Here is a 16,953-nt window from a genome sequence, read left to right on the forward strand (position 1 = left end):
GAAGTGTCCTAAAAGCCACCCAAATCTTTTCTGACTCATCAGCGAACTTATGTAGCTGTCATGAAGGTCTGGTGAGCTGGACCAATAGTCTTTATAACTTGGCATTCGTTTGATTCCTATTAGCAAATTTATGCCTAAGAATGCGGACATTTCGTTGAATGTGGGTTTGGAAAAGGGTTTACCGGTTTGGATTTGTTCCTGTTGTGCATATAAGTTTGTCTCAAATACCAGTTTTTCAATAATATTTTTGTCAAAAAATAAACTAAAAAGTGACATAGGGCTCGGATTTGATGAAAGGATTTGATCTGGAATACCAGTTTTCTCATTGAACACTGCAGGACTATCAAAACGTACATTTTTTCCCCAATCTGGAGAAAATTCTTGAGAATCGCATTCAACAGTATTACCTTTTAGCCTTTGTTGTAAAATAGATAAGGGTTCGTTTTCTGAATCACTTTCACTTTCACCGTCGGACATAACAATGCTAATGTCTTGTTCACCATCTGGAATTTGTTCTCCATCAAGTTGGCCTTCAAGGTTAGCATCCTCATCAATGGACTCGTCTCCTGATGGAATTGACTCTGCATCAAAATTTTCAATCTCTCTTCTAGTTCTTGTCGGGTCATCCCAACTAAATGGAATGGAAGATATCCGTTTTCCATGATATATCGGTTTCCGCTCGCAGCTGAAATAGTCTGAATTAAATTTGGCAACTGACGCGGTGGTTCAAAATAAGAACCACCAGTTTTAACGGAAATCCGATAAAACAAAAAAGTGAATCAACAAAATATCTTGTTATACTTACTTATTTCCAAGTACTAAGTCGAATTGACATAAATATAATGAGAAAAAATACGTTATTTTATATAAACAACGTCGACCATGTGAAACACGTGCTAACAGTGCAGAAGTAAACAAAACACTGGCGCCAAAGAGAGCAAAGTGACAAAAAATTATCTCATATTCACTCTTACGCTTTACTATACCAAAGTAACGCCTAGCCGAGCGCTCGGTTTAAATATTGAGCGGCTGCTCTACTTGCAAAATGAGTTTGAATAGGTGGTCCATAAATAAGACCACTAACTCGGTTGGGTTGTATTTATCGTGGTATAAATTTTAAACCACTACCTCGGTAAGAGTTAAAAAAGAACGTCCAGTTCTTAAAATTGCTTTGTTACACTTCAACCACTTCAAAGGGCATTGGTTTAACTCTAGCTGATTTGAATACTTCAATCCAATCTTCCGGTACTTCAGCTCGGCTCTTTTGATTAATCAAACCAAAGTCTTTGTCGCACTCCAAATAGGAATGCCCTCTTATTGGAAAAGTAAGTTTTATCGATTGTAGCCTCTTTTCAACGTGGACTATATAGTGAAGAAGTCGGAACACAGTATAGTTCTTATTTTGCCCCCCACACGAGTCGCAAAATATTTCTAAATGTTGAACTTCTTCGTTGAGATAGTTGAATACAAAGTGATGAAGCAAGGAACTGACCGAATCACTTCCCTTATTTCCAACAGTTTCTGGAAATGTATAAAATATTGCTTGAGAAGTCGAAAGTAGTAGCCATGTTTTCATCTGATTTTCTGGCTCACTAATATAATTACCAAACCATGTATGGGCTGGACCTTCCAAAAAATTAGCTAAATAAGATATTTTGTGATTTTCTGACCAGCTATTTACAATCGCTGCTTTTTCGTATTTATTCACAAAAATAATGGGAGAGTCAATAGAAGGGTTAAATGTAGGTGGACATGTAAACTTTGGGGTGGCTGGAGTTTTTGGCTCAGCCAAAGCTGCCTGTAGGGTCATGTTAGCCATTACTGAAGTATCGTTAGGGCGTATCACACGGTTTCTCTCCCGAATTACAGGGGGTGGGCAAGGATTATTACAACCTTGTAATAAGTCTGTGGGGCGGGATGAGGTAAGCTTTGGTGGCACTACCACTTCTAAGGGACTTTCTTGCCAAGGACCTTCTGTTTCTCGCGGTTTAGGCGGAGTTCTACTCAATGAAGCTCTTGGTTTGAAATAAACTTCCGTGGATTGGGGCTTAGAAGTTGAAGCCGAGGCTTGGGGAGTTTGAGCTTGAACGCTCACGACAGTTTTGTCAAGAGTATTTTCTTCGTCCTCACTGCTTGTCAAACAAACAACTGAACTGGGTTTGTCAAGCTTTTGTTTTTGTGAAGAAGTTGCCGTTTGTGTCGAAGCAGGAGAACACACAGTCGAACTATGATGCGCTCGGGTTTGAAATCTTTTAATTCTTTTATCACTTTTTCTGGGTTTCGACCTTTAGCGATAGCTTCACGTAACACGAATTTTTCTTTTTCCGACAAACTTTGAGCCCTACTGCGAGTTTGACTCGATCTTTGTCACTCGATTCACTCATGGACAATTTTTATTATGCCAATGACTATTTAAACTCATGTATGTGTTATGTTTATTTATTTATTTACGTATTTTATCTATTTTTTTAATTTTTTTTTAATATTATTAAATTTATTTTTTAAACAAGTTGATTATTCCTAGCAATTTCTTTGCGATTTTGCTTATTCATCAAACTAATAATTTTTTTAACGCTAAAATACACAAGCATTAATACCCCCATGCACAAAAAAATAATAATTAAAATTTCCTTAGCTGACCATGAATTATCTTTTCCCGAATTATTTGATAATCCTTTACTGTTTCCTGCTTGAGGGATAATAATTTCTTCCTCTTTTGAAGATGTACCACCCATATTAAACCTAAATTTTATCAAATGAGCGCTTCAATAGCAAAGGTAACCCCCAAAATATCACTAAATACATTAACGTTACTATCCCTAGCCAAAAGATAATAATACCTAAAATTTCTTTTATAGCCCACACATTATTTTCCTCAATCTGTATCATACCCCAAAAGATAAAATAAAAATAAAAAACTCAACTATTGTTTTTCATCCATCTCAAAACAGACCGGCGTCTCCACCAAATGTCACCTTTAATTTATGAGCCCTTCTGTGTTTATCAATTAAACTGACTCACGACGTTAAACGTCGCGCCGGGATCTCAGTTTTAAGGATGGAATCAAACACTGAGTTTTCTATTAAACACCTAAGTCTATTGTCACGATCTAGTTTTTAGTCGTAACGCGGGGACGTGTAGGCTGGGGTCGTAGTCAAGTTAAACTCAAAGATTGGATAACAAAAACAACGTTTATTCATAGAGAAAGATTAAATGAATACTGAATTTATAAGACGCATTGTCAGACATAAGTTGGTTTAATAGAGTTTGTACTTACATGATAATTACTTCACAAACCATTTTGGACGAGGGTAAGTGTCAGGGTAGAGTTCCCTCAACTTTCGCGACCGAACCGTTTAGTTTTCGCGGATAATTTCTGACTAACCCTCCTTCCCAATTTCTCGGCTATTTATTGTAAGGTATTGCGATCCCTTAGTCAGTTAAATTTCTTAATTGCTTGTCTAAGCACTTGGATCATTGTCCGAACAATTGATGACTTATTGCTGACTGGTGATTGCAACACCTTAGCTAGCTTCCGTTCTAAAAAGGTTCGATTGCTTATTTTGCAACTCAAGTGGTCGACGACTTGTTTCGGTCAGTGGCCGATTATTTGCTGAATAAGTAATTAACGAAAATCTACTTGTGACACATTCCCCCGGCCGACAAAAGGTAGTCCCTAGCTTTTCACAATATTAAAATTAAAAATAAATCATAAAATGTAGTATCTATGGACATAAGTTCCGATAGGTTGATAAAAAAAAAAATAAATAAATTCCGTTATTTTCGTTAGTATCCCGTTCATACCCCAAAAGAAAAATTATAAAAGAAAACATATAACAATAAAAATAAATGTTTTTGTTATTTTCTTACCTCTAGAGTTTGTAAAAAAAAAAACTTAATGTCTCTATGCTTTAACACTGAGGCGGGAGACTTTTCACTCGCGATTCACTAATATTCCGCGCACTATTGTTTGTTTGGGGATTCTATTTTCTTTTCGCGGCACTTCACTGCACTAAACATGGCTTCTGAAGACAATTTGGACGGTGTCTGCAGCCTGGAACTACATATCTGTTTACGTTGGATGTGCAGGTGGAACAATTCCCAGAACTATATTTTGACGGTTGCCTGGAACCGATGATGGTAGGATGGTACTGGCCGAGGACAAAAATATCACTAGAGCAACATATTTTCTGCCTTTCTGCTCTGCTTCTCGGTCTTTTGGCTAAGATCAAAATGTAGGCCCTTGTGCTGGACCTTTTCGCTAAGATCAAAGTGTAGCTCCCGACAAAACTTGACGGGGGCCGATTTGGGATCATCCCCCGCGGCAGGTCACCACGGCCCAGTGTGTCTATTCCTACCGCGGCCACGATCACAAACCGACTCAACTGTGGTCGCGGTCTGACGTCCCGTGGCTGGTTTTTCATCGTCAGCGTTTCCAGTCTCCTTAGAGAAATGCCCGGACCTTTAACTTTTGCTGATTCTAGTTTCCATTTCCAGTGGCGTGTATTAGTTTTTACCGAGTCTGATCCAAAGCCTTGATCGCTCTTCATTTTGTAGTGGTTTCCTTCTGGCTTCTTCGCGTAGTAACTCCCGTCAGTGTTAAACGCAATAACAAAAAACGTATTACTACCTACTGCTAATTAAATCTTAATGTCTAACATTCCCGTTATAATCATAAAATCCCTCGTAAAATATATAGGCATATTGATAATAGCCTTAGTTAAGTTATGCACTAAAAAAAAAATAAATCCCTTTGTTTTTCTTAAATATGATATAAACCTATATTATAAATTGTCCATTTGCCTACCACTGGTTTTATTTTGATACATTGTAAAGCCTTACTGTAATTCTTCGAAAACTTGCAATATGCTGATCAAGCTCTGCTTGCTCATATCATTTCATGTGAAAACAGTTAACGTCCTAATATTGAAACTTTGTAATCTTTTTCTTACGTGCCCCGTTTGACTTTTATAAAGTCTTCAAGTTACATTTTGCAATCGTTTATTTATTACATTTAGCAACTCATATAATTTTTGAATTTGTAAACCCGTGGAATTTAACGCCCCATATTTCGACTACGGTACTTAATTACCGCATATGCTCGTAGTGTATTTTTTTGCCCCAATATACTTTTTCTTTCATTTGCCCCTTATTATTTTTATATAATTATTTTGTTTCTTTACATACCATTATGTAATTATTAATCTTCGCGCGCGCTTTTTATTAATTATTCTCGTATGCTGGATTGTGCAAGTTAGAAATGAAATAACGATGATATTTATTCATCAGCAGTTTTTTGTGAACGTTCGTACCGCGATGACTTAAATAACAAAGTGATTGTCATCCGCTTGCAGCATAGGAGAAGAATTAATTTTAGATACATGTATCATTTTTTCCTTTTTCCCTTACTAAGGAAAATCACTTGCGTACTTTAGTACACTCTATTTGGGCTAATACTGTTTCGCCTTGGGACAGTGAGCGTAATTCTTTATTTTCTTTTAATTCGAGCGTAAAAGTTTTTGATTCTGTAGAGCTTTTATTTTCGCCCATCTTAGTCATTTCAATTCTTTCTTTTTCTTTTATAGGCGATTTCGGATTTCCACGGCGTCTGCTTTTCCTGCAGTTTACTACGTATTTTATGAGTTTATGTGCTATAATAATTACGAAAAGAATGAGGCACGCACAAGTAGTATAAAAGAATACATCATGTACATATTCAGAGGATGTTTCCTCTTTTTGGTCTACTCTCGCGGCAGTTACTAAGGTTGACGCTATTACTACCTTATTTTACCTTGGTGGCTGATCGTTTAGCCTCGTGTTACATGTACCCCTCGACGTACCCTCGTCCGAGCCGAACTTAGTCTGACAGTTTATTTAAGATAAAAATAATTTAGTTATACTAAAAAGTTGATCAAATCTATTCATTCATTGAAATGTGAGTGTAATGTGCTTTGAGGAAACGTAAAAATACAAGAAATAATCGATTTAAAGTGAATAATAAATACAACCAATAAGAAAACTTCCAAAGTAACGCATAACCGATTGCTGTCAGTATTAGGAATTTTCGATACATGAAAGTTTAGACAAATGTAGTTGCTTTTCAATTTTCATCTGATTAAAAGAGACAAGAAACGAGCTTTTTGTAAACATGTTTGTATTAGTCTTTCTTTTTCTTGTTTTCAACTTTAACATTGGGTTTGTTCTTATAAAATTCTTTTACGGCCCTTATTTACACATACAGCAAACAGAATTGCTATGTGCCATTTAAAATAAATGTACTTCTACCAATACAGACATTTCTGTATTATTTAAACACGCTGCGACATCATCAAAATAATTATACATCATCCCGTTGCACGGGGTAAATTCATCCCAATCTAGGGGTACTTTCATCCCATTTTAGGGGTAATGTGCACTCAACACTCATAAGTACACAACGTAATAGCTGAAGTCGCTATAAGAACACAAATCATTGTTGTGCCTGTTTACATCACCGCAACATATTAAGAACCCTTTATTTCGTTTTAACAGGTCGCTTGTAAGAACAAACCCTATGTGTCACTTTTATTATACAAAACTAAGCTACGTTATCAGGTGTTTATACGAGTTCGATTATTTCTTTTGTTTCATACTCGCTAGTTTTCTTAACAAACAAACAAAAAAAATTGAACACATTTTTGGTTTTAATTTTTACCTCGATTAAGTTCGATTCTTCTTATTTCAAAGATCTTATTTGAGTCACTAGCCCTTTTGACAAAAAAAAACATTTTTTTTTTTCAAATTACAAAATTAATTTCAACTCAAACAAAGATTGGATACCAACACCTAAAAAAATTCTTCTAATGTAGAATAACGACGAACAGAAATTAACCCCAGAAGCTAACACCGCTTTCCTCCACCCGTGTTTCTTCTTCAACCCAGGAATTGTCTCGCCTCCTATACCATGTCCTTGTTCCTGCTTCCTCGCATGATTTCATATCTGCGGTAATTTCATCGCGAAGTCTTCGGAGCGATAATTGGAGTTGGAGAGGATCCGTGCTGTAGTTTGAAACAGTCTTCCCTGTTTGTAAATAGCTAAGAAAGACCTCACTGAACTTGCGCTTTCTGATCCCATTGAAGCTAGGTCTAGTTGTTGCACAAGGTTCCATATTTCCCATGTTTTTGGTCAGCAACGGTTGTGCCATTTTGGATACCATTGTAAAGAATTTGGGGGTAAAAGTAACTTTAGGTGATGCCTTTTTGTGAACACAGCAGAGAGTTGCTTTCTTTGTTTCCAAGCACCCCAATTTGTTATTGCACTCAACACTCCTAGATCGTCCATGTATGTGCCAAACATTGAATGGAAAACGACCTCAGCTGTGTCACTCTCAGATCCACCACTTCGCATGGTAAATTTCACCTTGTTTGCCATTACTGCATCTGTATAGTATTGAAGCATGTTGGAATTAGCGAAGTTCCATTGGAAATCTGCCGGTTTTGCACTTGCTGCAAGTACATACAATCAAACCCAAGCATGTTATTATAAATGGGAATATGAATCAAAATAACCAAATTTAGGTGTAATTTACTTACCTAGTTTCCCTGTACACTCTGTAATTAAAAACTAATTGGATTCAGTCCAAATACCACAAAAAACAGATTTTTAATAAAGATTACTTTAAAACACTGCACACACAGTAAAAAAAACTAAAAAAACAAGTGAAGTTGGCTAGTGTGAAATGGTCTGACATGAAAGGAATTCTCTGATTGGTCGAATTCAACATTTTCAACCAATGGGCGTCGAGAATTGTTTCCACCATATTTAAAAATGTAAAATACAGGAAATGTTTTCATGATGTTGTTTCCAGGATTTTTTTAGTAATAAACATAATAAAACCAGACAAAACAAGCCAGCAGAGCGTTAAAAACAGCCAAAAGTCAGTTTAAGTAATAAATATAAGGTTTCACAATCTTGGAAAATAAATTTTCTGCGTAGATTTAGCTGTGGTCAGCACTAACAAATCAGCTAATTCCTTCATAAGTCCCATTACTCTTCCCGGGGAATCTGAGTCCTTTAGAGCCGTTGCAATTTCACCATACATGGGGAGCATACGTAGTGAGTTTTTGACTGCTTCCACTAATTTCTGAGGATAGCTCTTCTCATTGATTAGCATCACACATTGAGTCATTGGCCCCAGGCTCTTCAATAATCCAGTCTTCCTTTCTGGTGGCAAAGTGATTCCTTGTAGTAAGGGAATGTGTTGGTTAGTCAATCCGTAGTATGCTAAACCCACATTTCTGTCGTTTGGAGTCAGCTCAATTCTACCAGATGTATTGGTTCTAGCTCTCTTAATTTTGGTAGCTATGTCTCCTCTAACTTGGAACTTAGTAACTCCAGTTCTTACCTCGTCAAAGAAACCTTTGAAGGCAGTCAACAGGTTCACTATAGGAGTAGCCATCATCCAGTCTAGATGAAGATTTAGAGCTTTGAATTCAGTCGCAATTGCAGCTATGTTGATATCTGTTTCACCTATTTTGGCAGTATAAGCCCTGTACTTGTCGTTTCCGAAATCAGCACTGTTTTGGGTCCTCCTCAGTAAAGTGTACACAGTGAAAAGCACCCCTGAAATCTGATCTGAGATATCAAGATCTATCACATCATTTTGGTAAATTTTTTCGAAACCTTTGGCATTTGTAGGCAATTTCGAAACAATTAGATCGTATAACTGGAATATTATGCCAATCTGTTCATTTTTCTTTGTGATTTCGTTTCTATCAACCTCCATTTCGTCAGCCATTTTTCAAAATGTTTAAGGAATCCTCTTAAAAAACTTCTTATTATTTCTCACAATTTTTTTATAAAAAGATACTATCTGTTTTTGCTATAGTGGTATAGTATAAGTATATAATGGTAATGGTATATATAGGTAAGTTGTCACGATCTAATTTTTAGTCGTAACGCGGGGACGTGCAGGCTGGGGTCGTAGTCAAGTTAAACTCAAAGATTGGATAACAAAAACAACAACGTTTATTCATAGAGAAAGATTAAACGAATACTGAATTTATAAGAAGATAATAAAATAAATAAAAAGCATTGTCAGACATAAGTTGGTTCAATTCAATTCGGAGTCGTCATTTGCAGGATCGATTCGATGAAAATTTCGGTTTTGATGTCCGGTCCAACCGTCATCAGATTCTTCCTGAGAGAAAAAAGGATCTGGCTCGTAAATAAGCGATACTGAAGTGTCTAACTCTTTATCGGAAGTCAATTGGTTACCGATACGACTTGGCCTCAAATCGTCCACGTGAATGATCGAAATCGAACCCTCGAGTTCTATCTCGTAAGTTGAATCCGATAACTGTTTAATCACTAAGCCTGGACCTCTCCATACAGGTGCAAATACACCTGGAGCTCTGGCTCGTACGTTTACTTGATCCCCCACTTGAAAAATTACTTTAGGCTTCTCGTCTTGTCTAGGAAACATTTTCTTTTGATACTGGCATTGTCTTGAAAATACAATTTTGTTTTTACGTTTCCTGTCCTTTGGTGATAATAGTTTTTTCTGTTTACTCTACTGAGACTGCCATTCTCCTGGAAGAGGCAGCTCATACCCTAGTACTATAGCCGAAGGGGTCTCTCCTGTGGCTGCATTTCGCCTTCCACGCAGTACTTGCAAAGCCAAAGGGAGTTTCTTCTCCCAGTTCGCTTCAGGGCTGTCCAGAAGGAGTACTCGAAGGACTTCTTAACTCCTGCACTCGCCTCTCCACTGGATTGGCCCTTTGATGATAAATCGCACTGTAAAGATGTGTTACTCTGTATTTATTGCAGGATCTGCTTAAACATTTACTGGTGAAAACTCTCCCATTATCAGATATCAAAAAATGCGCAACTCCATATCTGGAGTATATCTCTCTTTCTAATACGTTTACGACGTCAGATGCAGTTACTCTTTTGAAAGTGAAAGCTTCTAACCATCGCGAGAATACGTCTTCCACGAGTATTATATACTTATTTTTAGTCCCGGACGCTTCCGGGTATGGACCAAGCACATCTACAGAAATCATTTCCCAAGGAAACTTAGGTATTCGTGGTTTCTGGGGAGCTGCATCTTGACGCTGGACTGTTTTTGCCAAACCGCAAACAATGCAATTTGCAATATATCGTCCGACATCTCGAAACATGTATCCCCAAAAATAATGTTTAGATATTCGTCTGCTAGTTTCGGCGGTCCCAGGATGAGCAAAATACTCAGTGTCATGATACGCCTCTATGACCTGAGTAACTAATTTTCTGGGTACGACCAAGCGATCACCTTCTGAATGTCGCCTCCATAAAAGCCCGTTGTCCACAGCAAATTTTCGCAATAGTTGTTCCTGTTCTGGTGTCAAAATGTCATTGGTTTCCTTAAGAGCAGATATGGTGGCTATCATTTCCACCATATAATTAACATTTGCCTGTTCTCGAGCCACTTTATCGAACAGTGCGTCAGCATCTAGATTAGCCAATTCAGTTTCAATAGTGACGCCATTATCCATCAAGTTCTGATCGGGATTTTCTCCTCCTGGTGGAACGAGTCGGTCATTGGCAGGTTCGCCTTGATAATCAATGTCGTCAGGTCGACGACTAAGAAGATCAGGTAAATAGTTTTCTGAACCCCGAACATGCTCTAGTGTGAAGCTATATTCTTGTAACTGGAGCGCCCAACGAGTCAATTTGGCTTTAGTGTCTTTAAATTTTTCCAGCCATGTAAGACATTTACTATCTGTCACGAATGGAAAATCCATTAATTGAAAAGATGGACTGATTAACTTAAAAAACATCGAGGATTGCGAAATGTTAAGCGCACGAGGCAAGGTCGCATCACGATGCACCGAATGTGTCATGCACCGAGTGCACCGTATCGGTGATGAGTCACCACCACCTGCTTTGCAGAAATGTGAAAAACAAGCGACAATAACAAACTGCGTCAGCCGATCAATCGGGTATAAAATACGCCGATTTTAGCAGTAGAGGATAAGTGTGAAACCGATCAACGGTAGTGTGACCAGCTGACCCGAGAAGTCGTAATGTCGACTCTCCTCGGTCAAAAAGATTAAGTTAATTAGTCCGTTCTCTAAGTTGTTTAAAAACGCGAAGTGACCAAGCCATTGCCAGGAAAAGCTAAGTCCTTAGCTATGACGATGTAAGTACAATTGTTAATTGTCAACCTTTTGTTTACAACCGTATTGTGCATCCATTTGTGTATTCCGTGTTTAATAGATTTATGTGTGATACAAGGAAAACTCAGTGTTTGATTCCATCCCTAAAACTGAGATCCCGGCACGGCGTTTAACGTCGTGAGTCAGTTTAATTGGTGAACCCAGAAGGGCTCATAAATTAAACGTGACATTTGGTGGAGGCGCCGGTCTATTTTGGGATGGATAAAAAACAATAGTTGAGTTTTTTATTTTTATTTTTATTTTTTGGGGTATGATAAAGATTCAGGAAAATAATGTGTGGGCTATAAAAGAAATTTTAAGTATTATTTTCTTTTGGCTAGGGATAGTAACGTTGATTTATTCAGTGATTTTTTGGGGGTTACCTTTGCTATTAAAGCGTTCATTTGAGAAAATTTTGGTTTAATATGGGTGGTACATCTTCAAAAGAGGAGGAAATTATTATTTCCCAAGCGGGAAATAGTGGAGGTGTATCAAATAGTTCAGGAAAAGATAATTCATGGTCAGCAAAGGAAATTTTAATTATTATTTTTCTGTGCATGGGGGTATTAATGCTTGTGTATTTTAGCGTCAAAAAAATTATTAGTTTGATGAACAAGCAAATTTGCAAAGAAATTGCTAGGAATAATCAAATTGTTTAAAAAAAAAATCGTTTAAATTTTGACCGAAAACTTGGAAAATCGAAATAATTAAAAATACTGCCAAACATTTCGTATTAGATTTTACATGAGTGAACCAAGTGACAAATCACGAGTACGAACTCGCAGTAGAGCTCAAAGTATATCAGACAAAGAAAAATTTGTTTTGCAACAAGCACTAGCCCAAGGAAAAAACCCCGAAAAAGCCTTAAAAGAGTTGAGAGAGTTTAAACCCGCGCATCATAGCTCAACTGTCGGTTCCTCTGCTTAACGGATTTCCGTTGAGGCACTAGTGGTGCAAAATTTATCAAAAGCCTTAATTTTGGGACATAACTTTTTGGCTAGTGAAAAATCATTGATTGACTATAATACCAATACTGTGACATTATACCATGAACTTGACCCATTGATTTTACATTTTGGCAACAATGTCAACAACAACATAGGGAAAATAGAACAAATGGAAGATACTAATAAGGTATTTGCGAACGTCGAGATTGAGTCAACCGCGCGAAGTTTGAAGGTTGCACTTGAAACCGACTACATGGTCGAGGTTGGTCGCGAGATAACGGTACGACTGAACTGTGCCTTATCTCCGCACGAGTTCACGAAGTACTGCTTTATCGAGAACGATAAATACCTACGACCAAGAGGATTGATTTGTTCAAATATTTTTGTAAGAAATGGCAAATGGTACATCAAAATTAATAATATGAGGTTTAAAAAAGTGTTCATATTAAAAAATTCCACAATTGGTTATTTAGAGAAAAATATAGAAATGGATATAGCAAAAATTCCAGTTCATTGTATTGATGAAACTGAAGATGATGAAGAAATGATTACCATGAATGACCATAACCTAAGCAATATAACGAACCCAGAATTGTATAACAAATTGCAGACATTACTGTCAGAATATAGTGACGTTTTTTCAAAAACACCAAAATATATGGGAAAAACCGATGTCATTGAACATGAGATTGATGTAGGGAATGCTAAACCGATAAAACAGAAACCTTACAGAGTGGCACAAAAAGAAAGAGAGATAATAGATGAGCAGATAAGAGAAATGGAACAATACGACATAATAAGGCAAAGTAACTCGCCCTGGGCAAGTCCCGTCGTATTAGTAAAGAAAAAGTCTGGAGAGACACGATTTTGCGTGGATTATCGCAAGTTAAACAATGTGACAGTAAAAAATTCGTGGTCAGGATCTAATATTGAGGATATTTTGACGTACTTAGGAAACGCCAAATATTTCTCATCGTTAGACATGTATTCAGGTTTTCATTTCATTGGCAAGTCAAAGTAAAAGAAGAAAGTAAGCCACTTACTGCCTTTACAGCGCCAGGTCACGGATTATGGGAATTTAATGTAATGCCTTTTGGATTGTGCAATGCCCCGGCAACATTTCAACAGTTAGGAGATGTAGTGTTTAGAGATTTAAAATGGAAAGAAGTTTTAATTTACATGGACGACATTATAATTTTTTCTAAAACGATAGATGAACATTTGGAAAAATTACGTAAAGTTTTCAATAGACTCCGAAGTGCAGGCTTAACACTAAAACCTAAAAAATGTGAATATTTAAAAGAAAAAATTAATATTCTTGGTTATACAATTTCGAAAGATGGAATTTTTCCAGATAAATCGAAATTAGTTTCAATTGAAAATTTTCCAAGGCCAAAAAATGTAAAGGGTGTACAAAGTTTTTTGGGACTTTGTAACTACTACCGGAAGTTTATAGAAAATTTTGCAAAAATTGCACGTCCTTTACATGATCTAACAAAGAAACAAAATAAATTTGATTGGCAGGACATACATGACAAAGCATTTGAAACACTAAAACAAAAATTGATTAGTGAACCAGTTTTGGCACATTTTCAACCAAATAAAGGATGTGAATTGAGGGTAGATGCATGTAAAGATGGAATCGGAGCAATATTATTGCAGGAAGATCATGAAAATGCGTTACACCCAATAGCATATGCAAGTAGAAGCCTTAGTAAAGCTGAGAAGAATTATTCGATAACAGAACTTGAAGGGTTAGCAGCTATAAGGGCGCTATCCTATTTTAGACATTTTATTTATGGAAAACCTATAAAAATAGTGACTGATCATCATGCGCTATGTTGGTTAAAAACCTTGATAGAGACTACTGGACGTTTAGCGCGTTGGGCGTTAAAGTTATCAGAATTTGACTACACAGTACATCATAAATCAGGAATTGCTCACAGAGATGCAGACTGCGTAAGCAGATATCCTGTTTTGCCAGCAAATACGAAAGTACAAGAAATTGACGAAATACCAACCTTTTTATTGGATATGCGTAACATTGCAGAATTGCAAGCAAAAGATAAAAACATTTTGGAAATAATTCAGGCTATAAAACATCCTGAAGAAGCTACAATTGGTATACGCAAGCAAGCGAAAAATTTTAGGCTTGAATCAGAAGTTTTGTACCGTATAAACCCGCATGGAGTGGGCCGGACTAAACTTTTAGTGATACCGCAACAGTTCACACTCAGAACCGCTGAGTGGCCATTTGGGATTGTCAAAGACCCTAGCGAAAATAAAACAAAGATACTATTGGCAAGGGTTGCAAAAGGACGTGGAACGTTTTGTAAAAGGATGCCCGGATTGTCAGGCCAGGAAAGGCCAACAAAATCAAAAGCCTATCGGTCTGTTACATCCTATTCCAGTTGGCACCCCATTTGAAAAAGTTGGAATAGATTTGTTAGGTCCGTTTCGCAGAAGTAGCAGCGGCAAAACCATGATAGTGGTAGCGACAGATTACGCCACAAGGTGGGCGGAGACTGACGCATTACCGAGCGGCAAAGCCGGACCTGTAGCGAAATTTATACTGGAGAGAATTATTACAAAACACGGTGCACCCAAGGAATTGTTAAGCGATAGAGGGAAAGTTTTTCAATCAGAATTGGTTACGGAATTGCTAAAAAAGATGGGGACAACGAGTCAGTTTACTACTGCATATCATCCCGCAACTAATGGCTTAACAGAAAGATTTAATAAAACTTTAGCCAATATGTTATCTATGTATACTAATACTGATCAATCAAATTGGGATGAATATCTTCCACATGTGACTTTTGCGTATAATTCTGCGAAACAGGATAGCACTAAATTTTCACCATTCATGCTGGTGTACGGTCGTGAACCTATTTTACCAACGGAAGCAAACTTATTGCCACCCTTGGAAAGTAGTAATAGCGACCAAATTAGAGACATTGGTTTAGCAGTCAGAAATTTGGCAGTTGAAAATATAAAACGGCGTCAAGACATAGATAAATTACGTTATGATTGTAAACACCGCCATGTTGAATTTAAAGTGGGGGACCAAGTAAAAGTTTTCACCCCTATTAGGAAAGTAGGAAAAAGTGAAAAATTACTGCTTAGATGGTTTGGTCCTTATTACATAAATCGAAAAATGTCTGATGTGGACTATGAAATACGAAAGGGTATTTCGCAAAAATCTAAAACTGAAGTAGTCCATGTAAGCAGAATTTTACATTACCATGACCCATGGACACCAGAAGGAACCCCGCAACTAAAATAATACAAGCATTTGGGTTAATATTTATTTATTTTTGTTTTTTTTGTTACTCTAAAAAAAATAAAAATTAACCGTCTTGGCATTACTGCCAATGGCTTCAACAGCCAAACGCGGCGCCACCACTGTTGAGGCGTCGTTGACGTCGCCTTCCTCCTCTATTTTTTCTTCTGGGGAGTTTTGACCTCCAGGGGGAGCCTCCACCTCACCTGCCACTTGAGGGGGAGCCTCCACCTCGCTGGCCGCAGAAGGACCAGCATCAACTTCAGACCCCAGTTTGAGGCTGGCCGCACCCACGGTTCGTCGGGCCCGCTGGGCAGCCAATAGGGCCATCAGACGAGCACCGCGGCCCCGGCCCTTTTCGATATCTCCTCCTCCATTTCCAGGTTCCATCTGAAAGGGAAAATATTGTTAACATTGGATAGCGAAACAAAGTGAATTTTTCTTTGGAAGGAAAACTATATGGAAATAATGAATAAAAAGGAAAAAAAATACTTATACTTACTTTCAAATATGACACGACAAAAATGCACTACAAAAGACTCGTATGACACGACAAAAATGCAGTACAAAAGTCTCGTATGGGTCAGAGGACGAACTGTGGAGAATGTGATAAGAAAACCGTATAAATACAATTCAGATCCCTCTCCACCGGAAAGCCAGGATGCTGAAATTAGCAAATTACTTCCAGACGATGAACTTGTCAAATGTTAAGGTTATCAGAGAAATGTTTTCCCAACAGTTAAATGGTGCACCATGCTTAAACCCATGGGATTCGCTGATTTGGCCAGTTCGGAATAATATCTTAATGAGACCAGACATTGTTTAGTGCAGACCGATTAATGCATAAAATGCAAAAATGCAATTAAGCATAATGTTTAAACAAAGTAACAATTATAATGTACGGCTCCACATATTGAGCTGTGTACCTATTTTTACAGGGCCCAAGGATTTTATTCTGTTATCTGCGTCTGACTTTTTATTGCGCAAATTCTTAAAATTCAAGAACAGATATCAGTTTAATTTTCCCTATAAGATAAAAAATGGTTACATGTAATGGAAATAAAAACATTGAATATTGTTATTGTAATGTAGGTACCTACAAACGAATAAAGATAAATATATGATGTTGTCGGTGTAATAATCACCTTGACCATATAGTTGTTTATGCATTTGGTGAAGAAAGCATCTAATTCGCGAGCGATAAGACAAATTTGATTCATCGCTACGCGCAGTTATGAATAATGACTAATTACTAGATTGGTTTAAATAAACCCGAAGTGCCAAAAATGGAATGGATTGTGAATTTCTTGTTTTATATTAGGTGTGTTACCGAAATAAACACCAAACTGTATTTATACAAATTGGCACTGTACCACTTGTGGGAACTGCAAGGAGAGTTTGATCGAGTGGTACCAATACAATTATTAGGGATTACAAAATCTCTACTTGGCCTGTGGACTCAAATCATTCATACGGAGTATATCATACTTCTACTTGGCGAGAAAGTACGTCAAGGGGGTACTCCGTTTTCGACATGTGATTGTG

The sequence above is a fragment of the Ips typographus genome, linkage group LG9 (assembly GCF_016097725.1).
Source record: "Ips typographus isolate SLU linkage group LG9, UJ_Ityp_2.0, whole genome shotgun sequence".
NCBI lineage: Eukaryota > Metazoa > Arthropoda > Insecta > Coleoptera > Curculionidae > Ips > Ips typographus.